Source organism: Somniosus microcephalus, chromosome 24, assembly GCF_052327205.1.
Source record: "Somniosus microcephalus isolate GS21.2 chromosome 24, FLI_Smic_1.0, whole genome shotgun sequence".
Lineage (NCBI taxonomy): Eukaryota > Metazoa > Chordata > Chondrichthyes > Squaliformes > Somniosidae > Somniosus > Somniosus microcephalus.
The window spans coordinates 36,432,392-36,445,612 of record NC_141010.1 but is presented as its reverse complement, the minus strand read 5'-3'; the positions used below and the strand labels follow the sequence as shown (position 1 = coordinate 36,445,612).

General features: G+C 46.5%; 1 protein-coding gene across 3 annotated transcripts in view; it reads left to right on the top strand.

Moving 5' to 3' along the window:
- LOC147101237 (uncharacterized) overlaps positions 1-13,221 on the top strand; it is a 181,387-nt gene that overhangs the window by 19,798 nt on the left and 148,368 nt on the right. The gene's annotated exons all lie outside the window — the stretch shown is intronic.

The window sequence follows — 13,221 nt, the reverse complement described above, 5'->3', positions numbered from 1 at the left end:
TGAGTTTGGGGGGTGCTGCCGAAGAAGCCTTGGCGAGTTGCTGCAGTGCATCTTGTAGATGGTGCACACTGCAGCCTCAGTACGCCGGTGGTGGAGGGAATGAATGTTTAAGGTGGTGGATGGGGTGCCAATCAAGCGGGCTGCTTTGTCCTGGATGGTGTCGAGCTTCTTGAGTGTTGTTGGAGCTGCACTCATCCAGACAAGTGGAGAGTATTCCATCACACTCCATAGAGTCATAGAGTTATACAGCACAGAAAGAGGCCCTTCGGCCCATCGTGTCTGTGCCGGCCATCAAGCCCTATCTATTCTAATCCCATTTTCCAGCACTTGGTCCATAGCCTTGTATGCTATGGCATTTCAAATGCTCATCCAAATGCTTCTTGAATTTTATGAGGGTTCCTGCCTCTACCACCCTTTCAGGCAGTGAGTTCCAGATTCCAACCACCCTCTGGGTGAAAAAGTTTTTCCTCAAATCTCTAAACCTCCTGCCCCTTACCTTGAAACTATGCCCCCTGGTTATTGACCCCTCTACTAAGGGGAAAAGTTCCTTTCTATCTACGCCCCTCATAATTTTGTACACCTCAATCAGGTCCCCCCTCAGCCTTCTCTGCTCTAAGAAAAACAACCCCAGCCTGTCCAGTCTTTCTTCATAGCTGAAATGCTCCAGTCCAGGTAACATCCTGGTGAATCTCCTCTGCACCCTCTCCAATGCAATCACATCCTTCCTATAGTGTGGTGACCAGAACTGCACACAGTATTCCAGCTGTGGCCTAACTAGCGTTTTGTAAAGCTCCATCATAACCTCCCTGCTCTTATATTCTATACCTCGGCTAATGAAGACAAGTATCCTATATGCCTTCTTAACCACCTTATCTACCTGTCCCGTTGCCTTCAGGGATCTATGTACATGCACACCAAGGTCCCTCTGATCCTCTGTCCTTCCTAGGGTCCTACCATTCATTGTGTATTCCCTTGACTTGTTAGTCCTCCCAAAATGCATCACCTCACACTTTTCAGGGTTAAATTCCATTTGCCACTGTTCTGCCCATCTGACCAACCCGACTATATTGTCCTGCAGCCTGAGGCTTCCCTCCTCACTATTTACCACTTCACCAATTTTCATGTCATCTGTGAACTTCCTGATCATACCTCCTACATTCATATCTAAATCATTAATGTATACTACAAACAGCAAGGGACCCAGCACCGATCCCTGTGGTACACCACTGGTCACAAGCTTCCAGTCACAAAAACAACCTTACTTGTGCCTTGTAGATGGTGGAAGGCTTTGGGGAGTCAGGAGGTGAAACACTCGCCACAGAATACCAAGCCTCTTACCTGCTCTTGTTGCCATAGTATTTAAGTGGCTGGTCCAGTTAAGTTTCTGGTCAATGGTGACCACCAGGATGTTAATGGTGGGGGATTCGGCGATGGTAATGCCATTGAATGTCATGGGGTGGGGGTTAGACGCTCCTTTATTGGACATAATCATTGCCTGGCACTTGTGTGGCGTGAATGTTACCTGAAAGAGTCCCAAAGAAAATAACTTATTTGGGACGAAACAGAGAGTGCAAGGTGCTGCGTGTTGAAAGGAAAAAATGGGCTATATTTGTACTCCATGAATTATATTGAACTAGCTCAGGGTGAGGTTGAAAGAAACCCATGAGTGTTAGCAGAACGTGCTGTGCACCTCTACTGAAGGTTAGAGTATGGTTCCATGGCAGTCCTATCTTGCCCAAGTGGTCACTCTTTGTGTTAACCACACCACATGGTACACTTAACAGCAGGCTATTTGAGGTCCTCACCTGACACTGACTGTATACACTCCTTCCAGAGGTTGCTCGATAGTGCTGGGGAACGGATGATTTTCCCCCTCCTTAGTGTGAGGACACTGCCAATACTTTGGATTTAACAGATCTGGTCACTGCAGAGCAGTAATCAACAATATATTTCTAAATCAGCAGAGTATAAATCAGAGGATACCATGTACGGTGCTCTGGTCAGAGTACTGTGTTAGTCATTAAGATACAAGAGAAACATTCAAGTCCTGGAGGGGTATAAGGAAGAGACATGAGACTGGCCACTAGTGTTAGATGTGCTTTGTTAAATCTGTGAATCTTGATGTATGGTGTCCTTCAATAAATAGACAGAGACTGCAGATGAACAATCAACAGGTGTTTACTGGATGAGTGTACTCTAAAAACTAACAGTACAGATCCCTACTCAGGGTTTATAGACAGGTGTGGTCACTGCCGGTACTACAGTATACAGGAGCTGTAAAAGTAGTTCTCCCCTTAAAGGTACATACACTACAATTCCTCCCCTTTTAGATTAACAGTACCATAACATTCATTTAACAGTTAACACTTTTAACATGCAACATTAACTGAAAATAGTCCCTTTATAAATTCAGTCTTTGGGGCGGCTTCCTGATCCTTTCTGGATAGCGCCTTTCCTGAGTGTCTTGCCCTTGGTGCGGAGGCGATTCTGGCCCCCTGTCGTCGGTTGGTTCATCAGCTTCCGATGCTACTGTTTCTGGGGTAGATGCTACCTGTATGTCGGGTTCTTCACCAGGTACGCGAGACCTGGGGTTGACTCGTTCCTGTGACGCTAGGATCTGGTCGACATGGCACCTCACAATGTTCTCCCCAACATCCACTGTGTACATTAGTGGCCCCTGTCATGTGCATATCGTTCCTGGTTGCCATTTCTCTGTTCGGTAGTCGCGGGCCAAGACTGGTTGTCCTGCATTGAAGCTCCTTGTCGGCTTCTCATTGATGTGCTGGAATTGCTTATTCTCAACATTTCTTCGTACATTTGGTCTGAGCAAATCCAGACGAGATCTCAACCTTCGGTTAAAGAACATCATGGCCGGGGTCTGGTTGGTAACTGCATGTGTCGCATTTCTGTAGGCTAACAGGAAATTGTCCACCTTATGCTGCAGTGGAATGTCGTCATTGCACATGGCCCTTACTGCCTTTTTAAAGGTTTGTACGAACCTCTCAGCCAATCCATTTGTGGCTGGATGATACATAGAAACATAGAAACATAGAAGATAGGAGCAGGAGTAGGCCATTCGGCCCTTCGAGCCTGCTCCGCCATTCAATGTGATCATGGCTGATCATCCAAATTCAGTACCCTGTCCCTGCCTTTTCCCCATATCCCTTGATCCCTTTAGCCTCAAGAAATATATCCAGCTCTTTCTTGAATATATTTAATGAACTGGCCTCCACCGCCCTCTGTGGCAGAGAATTCCACAGGTTCACCACTCTCTGGGTGAAGAAATTCCTCCTCATTTCAGTCCTAAATGGCTTACCCCTTATCCTTAGACTATGACCCCTGGTTCTGGACTCCCCGGCCATCAGAAACATCCTTCCTGCATCTAGTCTGTCCAGACCTGACAGAATTTTATAGGTTTTGATGAGATCCCCTCTCAATCTTCTAAACTCCAGTAAGTATAAGCCCAATCGACACAATCTCTCCTCATACGTCATTCCTGCCATCCCAGGTACCAGCCTGGTGAATCTTCGCTGCACTCCCTCCATGGCAAGGACGTCCTTCCTCAGGTAAGGTGACCAAAACTGCACACAATACTCAAGGTGCGGTCTCACCAAGGCCCTGTACAACTGCAGCAAGACATCCTTGTTCCTGTACTCGAACCCTCTTGCTACGAAGGCCAACATACCATTTGCCTTCTTAACCGCCTGCTGCACCTGCATGCTTACCTTCAGCGGCTGGTGCACAAGGACACCCAGGTCTCTTTGCACTTCCCCTTCTCCCAATCTATTGCCATTCAAATAATAATCTGCCTTCCTGTTTTTGCCACCAAAGTGGATAACCTCACATTTATCCATATTATAGTGCATTTGCCATGTTTCTGCCCAATCACCCAACCTGTCCAAATCGTACTGGAGTTTCCCGACATCCTCCTCGCAGCTTACCCTCCCGCCCAGCTTTGTGTCGTCTGCAAATTTGGAGATATTACATCCAATTCCCTCGTCCAGATCATTAATATATATTGTGAACAGCTGGGGTCCTAGGACCGATCCTTGCGGTACCCCACTAGTCACTGCCTGCCACTCGGAAAACGACCCGTTTATTCCAACTCTTTGCTTTCTGTCCGCCAACCAGTTCTCTATCCAAGTCAATACCTTGCCCCCAATCCCATGTGCCTTAATTTTGCACGCTAATCTCTTGTGTGGGACCTTATCGAAAGCCTTCTGAAAGTCCAAATACACCACATCCACTGGTTCTCCCTTATCTATTTTACCAGTTACATCCTCAAAAAATTCCAGTAGATTAGTCAAGCATTATTTACCTTTTGTAAATCCATGTTGACTTTGTTCGATCCTGTCACTGCTTTCCAAGTGCTCTGCTATTACATCTTTTATAATAGACTCTAGCATTTTCCCCACTACCGATGTCAGGCTTACCGGTCTATAATTCCCCGCTTTTTCTCTACTACCTTTTTTGAATAGTGGGGTAACATTAGCTACCCTCCAATCCATGGGTACCGTTCCAGAGTCTATCGAGTTCTGGAAGATGACCAGTAATGCATCTGCTATCTCTAGGGCCACTTCCTTAAGTACCCTGGGATGTAAACCATCAGGCCCTGGGGATTTATCGGCCTTCAGTCCCATCAATTTTCCTAACACCATTTTCCTACAAATACTGATTTCTTTCAGTTCCTCTCTTTCATCAGACCCTAGGTTCCCCGGCATCTCTGGGAGGTTATTTGTGTCCTCCTTTGTGAAGACAGAACCAAAGTACGTATTTAGTTGGTCTGCCATTTCCTTGTTTCCCATTATAAATTCCCCTGATTCTGACTGTAAGGGACCTACGCTTGACTTCACTAATCTTTTTCTCTTCACATATCTATAAAAGGATGTGTAATGCCTTACCCCATTCCTTCTCATAAATTTCCGAAACTCTTCGGACACAAACTGTGGTCCGTTATCAGAGCAAATCTGCTCTGGCAAGCCGTTCCTGGCAAATATGGTCCGTAGGACTGCAATAGTTTTCTCCGTGGTGGTGGAGGACATTTTGATCACCGCAGGCCATTTCGAGTGCGCATCCACGGCTATTAAGAAATTAAGAACATTGAGTCCATGAATGGACCAGGAAAATCAATATGCACCCGTTGCCATGGAGAGGAGGGCCACTCCCATGGGTGTAGAGAGGCATGTGGTGGTGCATTTTGGACCTTCTGGCATCCTGAGCAGCTCTTTGTTAGGTCCTCGATTTGCTGATCGATCCCCGGCCACCACACATAAGCCCTAGCAAGGCTTTTCATTTTCATCCCTCCCAGATGGCCTTCGTGAAGCTCATTGAGCACTCTTTCCCTTAACTTGGGTGGAATTACCACTCGGGATCCACACATCAAGGTCCCCTGGCATACTGACAGCTGTTCTCTTCTGGATGAGAATGCTGGCAACAGTGAGTCGCCATGTGTTGGCCATCCCTTCACCGTCAAATCATATACCCGAGACAGTGTTGGGTCATTTCGGGTCTCCTTCTCTACATCCGCGTTAGTTACTGGCAAACGTTCAATTACAGTCGAATAAAATATTTCGACAGGGTCCACTGCTGGTGCTTCCTCCGCAGTAGGCAGTGGCAGGCGTGATAGCCCATCAGCGTTTCCATGCTGTTTCGTGCCCTTATACTCTATTTCATATTGGTTCGCCCCTAGAAAAAGGGACCATCTTTGTAGCCGTTGCACAGTCATCACCGGAATGCCCTTCTTTGGATTAAAGATGGAGACAAGTGGTTGGTGGTCAGTCTAGCAAGGTGAACTTCTGCCCGTGCAGATAGTGGTTGAACTTTTTCACTCCCCACACTAGGCTGAGGGCCTCCCTGTCAATCTGGGCATAGTTACGCTCGGCTGAGGTTAGTGACTGAGACGCAAAGGCTACTGGCCTCTCCAAGCCGTCCGGGAATTTGTGCGACAGCACCGCTCCAATACCATAGGGTGATGCATCACACGCCAACCGAATTGGTAGTGCTGGTTTGAAATGAGCCAACACCTCTTTTGATGTGATCAATTCTTTGCACTTCTGGAAAGCTCATTTACATTCGTCATTCCACTTCCATGGTACCCCCGTTTGCAGTAGGGTGTTCAGTGGGTGTAGTACTGTAGACAAATTCGGCAAGAACTTATGGTAGTAGTTCACCAGCCCGAGGAACGACCTCAGTTTTGACACATTTTCCGGTGCTGGAGCCTTGACTACTGCCTCAATCTTTTCAGGGGACTTATGTAACCCCTCTTCATCAATAACGTGGCCACAATACGAGATCTGCTTCTGGAAAAACTCGCATTTGTGGCGATTAGCTCGGAGCCCATATTCCTTCAATCTAGTGAGCACCTGCTCCAGGTTGGCGAGGTGATCACTGTCATTTTCGCCCGTTACCAGGATGTCGTCCAAATAACACTGGGTCCCTGGAATCCCTTGCAGGACTTGATCCATTGCCCTTTGCCAAATAGCCAGAGCTGATGCTACCCCGAACACCAGCCGGTTGTATTGGTAGAGACCTTTGTGAGTGTTAATCGTGAGGTACTGTTTCGAGGCTTCTTCTTCCTCCATTTGCAGGTACGCCTGGGCCAGATCAATCTTAGTGAAGCGTTTTCCTCCAGATAGCGAGGCGAAAATATCTTCAATCCGCGGAAGCGGATATTGTACCGTGTGAAGGACTGGGTTCACTGTCACCTTAAAGTCCCCACAGATGCGAACCTTCTTTGGTTCCTCAGGCGTGTTACTCAGCGACCTCTTCATTTCAGGAACGATGGGTGTAGCACACTCGCTCCAGTCCACTTTGGACAGTACTCCAGAACGTTCCAAACCTTCCAGCTCTGCTTCGACGGCTGGGCGGATCGCATAAGGCACCGGTCTGGCCTTAAAAAACTTTGGGCTTGCATTTTCCTCTATTTTGATCATCGTTGTTATGCCTTTTAGTGTTCCGAGTCCCTCCTGGAACACTTCTTGTGCGTCAGTTAGCATTTTTGACAGTCGTCCAGGTGTGACGTCGTCATCCTTTTTGGCATCTACCGTCAGTGCTTGTATGGAATGCCAATCTAACTGTATCTTCCGGATCCATTCACGTCCTAGTAGTGGTGGTCCTCCATCTGGCAATACATATAGGTCCATTTTTGGTGTTTCCTTGCCGTTGTATATCACGTTCACCCTTATTTTTCCTTTGGGGTAGACTTTTTGCCCCGTGTATGTCTTCAAGACAATCTCTGTATCTCTCAAGGGTATATGTGAGAATAGCCGCTTGTAGTCCCTTCGGTTTATGACTGTTAGGGCTGATCCTGTGTCCAATTCCATTTTCACTTGGACTCCGTCTATCTTGAGCGTGACCAAGATAGTTTAGTGATCCTCCATTTTGATTACATTATGTAGTTTCAGACAACCCAGCTCCTTGCTTCCGGAGTCTGTGTCACTTTTCTGTTCATCTGAACTACTCTCCGTCACCTTATGTACCTTTTTGTACTTCTCCTGTGGAGATTTCTTGCTGCTGGTTTTCTTTCCCGACCTGCAAACTCTTGCTATGTGTCCTACTTTTCCACACTGTCTGCACACTTGGTCCTTGAACCAACAATCCTTCTGGTCGTGTGTTGTTCTGCCGCAGCGATAACACTTCACTGCTCCATATGACATTTCCTTTGTGCCATATTATTGCGGTCTCCGTTGTATCTCTGCAGCGCCCCGTACGGCTGCTTCGTGTGATACTGCCATGCTGAAAGCCTTGTCCAGCGTAAGATCCTTTTCTGATAGAAGCCGTTTCTGGGTTCCTTCACTTTGAAGCCCACACACAAACTTGTCCCTTAAAGTATTTGCTAGTCCCGTTCCAAACTGGCAGTGTTTCGATAGCTTGCGCAGTTCCGTTAAATACTCAGCATTACTTTCGTCTTTATGCTGGTTCCTTTTGTGAAACTTAAATCTTTCTGCTATCAGCAGCGGTGTGGGGTTTAAGTGGTCTTGTAGGATTGCCACTATGCTTCCAAAATCCTTATCCACTGGCTTCTCTGGGGTTACTAGGTTTCGCAGTAAGCCATACGTTTTTGCACCCATGGAATTCAACAATACCAGTGCTTTCCTGGCATCTGGCACTTCATTCGACTCGCAGTACACTTCTATGCGTTCTACATATGTCGCCCAATCTTCGACTTCATTGTCGAACGCTGTGACACTGCCACTCTTCGGCATCCCTGGGTGTGGTTAGACTGGCTAAAAATGGCGTCTCCCATGCTCTCCCTTCTTCTCCGCTGGCTCAAAATGGCGTCTCCCGCGCTTTCCTTTCTTCCCACGCTCTCCCTTCTTCTCCGCTGCAGCTCCAAAAATGGCGTCTCCCGCGCTCTCCCTTCTTCTCCGCTGCGGCTCAAATGGCGTCTCCCATGCTTCCTTTCTTCCCCGTGGATGCTGCTCAGCCCTTGAACACTGGCTGCGCTCTGCGCGTACCTCTCTCGTTGACGCCGCTCGGTCCTGCACCCCGGCTGCGCTTTACCCTCTCTTTTTTTTTTCCGTCGACGCCGCTCGGTCTTCAACCCCCGGCTGCGCCCTGTGCGCTTTACCCTCTCTCTTACCCCGTCGACGCTGCTCGGCCTTTTTCTGTGCCGTCGGTCAGCTCCAGCCGCTGCTGTCTGGGAAGGGCCTGTGCCGTACCTGTTGCCAGCCCGTTGCGCTGGATCGTCGTGACTGGAGAACCAAGCCCAGCTCTCCACAGCCTCCTCTGCGATGCTCAAATCTTCTCTGGATTGTCGACGCCCGTATTTCTGGACTCGGCCTTCTTCTTTCACTGTTCTCCAGGAGCGAATCCCTGGGAGGTGATGCAGAGTTGCAGGTAGGTTTGAATCCACTCGTCGCCAATGTTAAATCCGTGAATCTTGATGTATGGTGTCCTTCAATAAATAGACAGAGACTGCAGATGAACAATCAACAGGTGTTTACAGGATGAGGGCACTCTAAAAACTAACAGTACAGATCCCTACTCAGGGTTTATATACAGGTGTGGTCACTGCCGGTACTACAGTATACAGGAGCTGTAAAAGTAGTTTTCCCCTTAAAGGTACATACACTACATGCTTGTTTTTTTAAAGGAGGCAGCTGAGAAGGGATCTTATTGGAATACACAACACATTAAACAGTATAGAAAGGTGAACCTGGGGCACTGCTTCATGGTAAATCTTCACATTAGGGTGAGGAGACATGGGCGATTTTAATCCTATTCGTACAGCAGACCTGACGAGTGGGCAGTTAAAATCACCCCTGGCTCTCACCTGTCTGAAAGCCGCCATGATCACAACATCTGCAATTTTAACCTGCTCTCCTGAGCAGGCAGCAAGGACACACGCCTGGAGCCAACGGGGTCCTTCTTTACATATGCATGTTGTGGTCCGATGACATCATTGAGACCCGACTGTAATTTTAACTCGGGCCTGAGCAGGGAATCCACCCGGAGTTAAAATCAGGGCCAAGGGTGAAAGGTAAAATTTAGCTGATGTCAGGAAGCGTGTTTGCGCAGTGAGTGATCAACACTAGGAATGGACTTTTAGCGGGTGTATTTGCATTCATTTAAGCAACGGTAGAATGCTGTGATGGGGAATGGTGGGGTGGGGTGGGGTGAACTGTAGGTTTTCTGGGCCAAATGGTTTTCCATCTCCATATTTATTGTGTGGTCTTGGACATAGAGTCTGGTTTCCTGTCTCTCTTTTGTCTTCATTTCCTTCCTAATCTGTTTAGCCAGACACACTATCTGGAACTGTTATCAGTTTTGCCTCCTCTTGCACTTTCAAGACTTGATTTATTATTGTGACTCATTCAGAGTCTTTAATGTCAACTAACTTATTGTTATCGTGAAATTTCCCCTTGAATTTACTTTATGTTTTCTGTTTATAGGCGCTGCTGTGTCCTGATAAACACTCGACTGGCTTGTTGAAAAAATTGTGCTGGAATCAGGACTTTTATAAGTCTTTAAATGGAAAGGCCAACTTGCAAATTTTAACGCCACAGCTCACTTAACCATTCAGATAACAACAGCAAAATTCACTTAAACAGATATGTTCTCTATTGAAGTGATTCAGTTTATAACACATGCTGCTGTCTGTAGGTGCAATTTGGAGGTGGCTTGTCTGTACTTGTGCTAAGCATTAAAAAACATAGGTAATGTTGGCTTTTCCAATGTCATACAGTTACCCCAGCGCCATGTGGTATGGTACTTAAACCAATGGTGTCCCAGGTTTAATCCCCTGGTTTGTCCTGAGTTACCTCAGATGGTGTGGCAGTGGAGGTCAGCAGTATCCCCACACGAAAATCGACCTTTCCCCAGCACTATCGAGCGACCTCTGTGGGAGGAGTGTATACGGTCAGTGTCAGGTGAGGACCTCAAATAGCCTGCTGCTTAAGTGTACCATGTGGTGTGGTTTACACATAAAGAATGACCACTTGGGCAAGGTAGGACTGCCATGGAACCATACTCTAACCTTCAGGGGAGCTGGACAGCACATTCGATAAAAGAGTTAAGGGTGGGATTCAATGTGGTGCAATGGAATTATTAACTTGAGGTCAAAATGCATTTATCTGGGTGGCAAGTGCATTTCTGTTTTTAGTTACAATATAAGCTGGTGTACAAAGGTCACAACACAGATTCTACTGTGTAATGAGTGTTTCAGACTGCTGGAAAGACCCTCGAATGGAAGCGCAGTTTAGTATACCTGTCCTTTAATATACAAGTAGCAAAGGATATTCTGCTAGACTACTGTTACCTTAAATGAGTGACATCTCCCAGGGTTTCTCTGGATCTCCATCCATGCTCTGCCCAACCATGGGATGTCGACAAAACTAGAATGCGTTACTATTTCTGTCCTTCTCTGTTGTGCAGTTAGAGAAAGCATGAGAATGCTATCCCAGCAACCAAAGAACAAATGAAAGTGGTCTGTTAAAATTATAGGACTGATAGTACTATAAACCCTATAGTTTCTTGTTTCCCCCCACCCCACCCCACCCCGCTCCAGCTTTCTGTGGGAAGGTGGTTGGTCTCCATTTGGCATGTGCTCATGGTGGCACAGGTGAAACGTGGTGAAGGTCATATGGTACGCCTCGTGCCATCACCACTTGGAACAGCATGTTAGATCACTGCTGAGGGTGACCCTACTTGGGTTTATGTACCTCGACAAAATGTTAATAACTAACTTTGTCTTAGATTGTTCTGCAAAAATTGCAAATGATCCAGTAAGATTGCGGATGAAAGTAGTTCTTGCTCTCTGATCGCTGCATTTGTCACTTTGTACCAGTACAGTGCTGGTTACAATCTGACATCTTTTCATTCCATGACCAATGGCACATTTGCCAACTTGCCAATTTTTTCCACACAGAGTCACAGAAAGGAATATTCGCACGAGCATTAGGACTCGCTCGTTAAAGTAGCAATAAGTGATGCCACAAGGGCTCCGTAAATTTAATGCTGCATCGCCATTGAGTAGGATTTTCAAGATGGCAGCCGGTTCTGTCTGCAGAAAGTGGAGAGGCAGTTCACATAACATAATGAAGAATAGCAAGGTGCTTGCAATAATCTCAGAGAAAATGACAGAAAAGCATATAAATTGATTAAAGAAAATCATCCCCATAATCTGCTGCTTAAATGGAATGCCCTGGGACAGCCAATTAATTCCACTCAAGGAAGGAAGAAGTCATTGAGTCAGTATACGTAGCCGCATCAGAAATGCGTAAAAAAGGAACTTGGTTATGATGTCGAAACACACAGTGACCAGAGCAATTCTTGCCCATGAGGACAAACTCCTTAAGTCAGTTGTGACTTCCTTATTTGTAAATTATCAGGTCACTTTCTCCTTCATGAAATAAACTGGGTTTTCCCCGTCACCTGCCCATATACATTTTTCAACAGATGCATTGGTTTTGCTGTGACATGTCATTGCTCTTTGTTTGCTGGCTGCACATAGAGAACATAACTATAAGTAAATTAATGTGATACTGTATTGGGGTTCAGGATGGGCGCCTATGCTCCAAGGCAGAGATGGAGCACGCACAGGAATGGCTTTAGTTGTTGGTATTTCTGTTGGTTAAGTGTGTGCTGGTTTATTTTTTCTTGTGTGTTTTTTGTATATTTACAATGCAGTATAATTGTAAGGGGCCAATGCCTGTTTTAGGTAGCCACACAGGGTGACTGCAAAGCCGCCTTTACCAATACGACGGCGCCCATAGTGCAGGCTTAGATTGGGCAGAGGACATTGCGCCCCGAAACCGGTACTTTTTGCCCCAGTTTTCCGTCTTGAAAACTGGCGTAATGAGGACTCTTGCCTTATTTCTTCACTCAGCTGAGCACGAAAGTTGGACTAAGAATCCAGTTGGTAGCCAACACTTTGAAAATCCAACAGAGGAACGGGCTAATGATTGTAATTATCCTGATAGGCTGGCCAGACATTTCTGGAACCCTTCCTCCACGGAATCTTACTCTGCCTTGTTCTGGAATCAGGTTGAGCCTTGAATCTGGATTAACACTACGACGATAGTGGTGGTGCAAAGCTAAATCGCTTTGTACCAATGGTATTGTTGCAGTGTTAATGCGCCCACAGATACGCAAAAACATATAATTTTTACCATAAGGAACTGGCAGATACTCAGAGAATGGCTCACCAATAAGCGTTCTGACCTTTCCCTTTAGTGTTCCTTTTACTCTGAGGTCAGTCGGCCTTTCTAATGCATCTGGTTTCATCTTATGATAAAAGAAGTTGCTCTGTGTGCACAACAGAAAACCAAACATCAAAGTCTGCATTTATCTCCTTACACAAGGTCGTTGGCTGGGAGTAGCCACAACACCTCTGGTGCACTTCAGTATATAGCCCTGTCTTATGACTGTGCACTTAAAAGAAACCTAACATTTAAAATCCTAAATCTTCACATTATCCAGATAGGCTTTTACAGTTTTTTGAAAAACCTGCTGCCCTTACTCGGTCTGGCCTATATGTGACTTCAGTCCCACACCAACATGGTTGACTCTTAACTGACTTCAGTTGTCAGGGCAACTAGGGATGGGTAATAAATGTCAGCCTTGCCATTGGTGGCCGTGCCTTCAGCTACATAGGCCCTAAGGGGGGAGGGCCAGGGGGGTGGGCAGTGAGGTGGGGGGAGCGGGACCAAACATGCCCATTTACATCTACATCAGTTGCTGGTCAGAAATGGAACCAACGAACCTGGCGGCAGCTCGCAA